This window comes from Pteropus alecto, unplaced genomic scaffold (assembly GCF_000325575.1).
Source record: "Pteropus alecto unplaced genomic scaffold, ASM32557v1 scaffold50, whole genome shotgun sequence".
NCBI lineage: Eukaryota > Metazoa > Chordata > Mammalia > Chiroptera > Pteropodidae > Pteropus > Pteropus alecto.
Window position 1 is genome coordinate 1,025,622 of NW_006431918.1, and position 1,867 is coordinate 1,027,488.

Consider the following 1,867-nt stretch of genomic DNA (forward strand, 5'->3'; position numbering starts at 1 on the left):
AAGCGTTCTATTTGGGAAAGACCCATTAACCTGAAACAACTCCCATCAACCCGAATTTCGAAGCTTGTAAAAAAAGTCTCCTGGCAGAATTGGTAAAGGAGGCAAAGAAATTTTAACCCACGGTTCGTTATTTTTCCTCCAAAGAGGACCTCACAATTGTGAAGTGCCGTGTATCATTGTGAATGAATTCTTGAAGATCACTTAAAAGTAACAGTAAAGAGTTATACTTGTAGCAGTGGCGAATCTAAATTTAGAGCACCTAAACGAAAGGAGGTAACATTTCCAACGACAGTGTCTTATAGAGTTGGAAGCACTTAGGCAGGAAAAGAAAGGGCTCTGGTGACCATGTTCGTGTTGAAGATGTTTGTGAAGAGTGTGAATAAAATTGCCTCACGACGTGTGAGACAGAAAATAGCAACATTTCTTAATTAAGATTATTTATATAGTGTGTGATTTATACATATATATATATATATGCAACCAAATTAATATATTAAATATTATAGACATTTGACTCTTTTATCTACAGCCCTAAGAGTTTGTATATTCCACTGCGATAATTCAGGGGGAATGAAATCTCATTGTAAAATACGGCTCACATCGTATGTGCCAGCTCTTTGTAATTAGGCATATGTGGAATACGTCACAGATGTGTGCTTTTAAAGGAGGCAGGGCCTGCTGGACTCAGAAGGGTAGAGTCTGGCTCTGGATCTGGACTTACTACAGCGTGTCCTCTGAGCAAGTCGCCTCTCTCTGAAGTGGCTCGGTTTCATCACCTGTGAAATGGAAACAGTCGTGCTTCTTCCATCACTTTTTATCATCTTAATATTAATTTATAGACTTCATTATTGACTGCTCTATACTAACAGAAGCAGGGTCTGGATTATCGCAGATAATTTAAAACCATTTTACATTTTACTTACTACTATATTTTGGTACTTACCTATTATATCTGATCTGTAATTTTACTTTAAACAAAATAATGGTCCTGGGCCATAAACACTGGCCTCAGTGGCTGAGGAGTCGCTCAGGTTTTCTTTACTAGTTTTAGTTCTCCCCATGGGGCCTACTCTACAGCGTCAGCAGAAGTATATGAAAGGGAGACGTAGCCAAGATCAAATCCACGTCCCATCCCTTTTTTGCTGTCTGATCTTCAGCGAGTTTCTTAATCTCACTTAGCCATACCTGCCCTCTTTCTAAAATGCGGAGGACAATAAAATAGAAGTGGGGGTGATAATCCCCCTTCTTTGCATTACGGAGAGGATTCAATGAGTTCATGCACGTAAAACCCAGCAACAGATGTTGGCCATTATTTTCTTATTGTTATTATTATTATTGTTACTTTAAAATCTAGGTCGGTGATTATATTTGTTTCTTAGAGCTGCCATAAGGAAGTACCACACATGTATTGTCTCACAGTTTTGGAGGCTAGAAGTCCGAAATCAAGTTGTCAGCGGGGCCCATGTCCCTTCTGAAATATGCAGGGGAGGCCTCTCTTGTTTCTCCCTGGCCGTGGTGTTTGCCAGCAGTCTGTGGCGTTCCTTGGCGTGTAAATGCAGCTCTCCAGCCCCAGTCTGTCTCCTCCTTGAGTCTTCACATGTTCTTGGTGTGCGTGTCTGTCTCTGTCTAAATTTCCCCTTTCTATAAGGACTCAGTCATACTGTCTAGCTCCCCCCGCCTCACCCAGTGACCTCACTTGAACTTGATTACCTTGGCAAAGATCCTTTTTCCAAAGGAAGTCACATTCTGGGGTACTGGGATTCAGGCTTCGATATATCTTTTTTTTGTGAGTGGTGGTGGAAGCACACGCTTTGACGCCTAACAGTAATGGAAGTCCTTTCTTTTCTAAATTCTCCCAAGAAAGAAA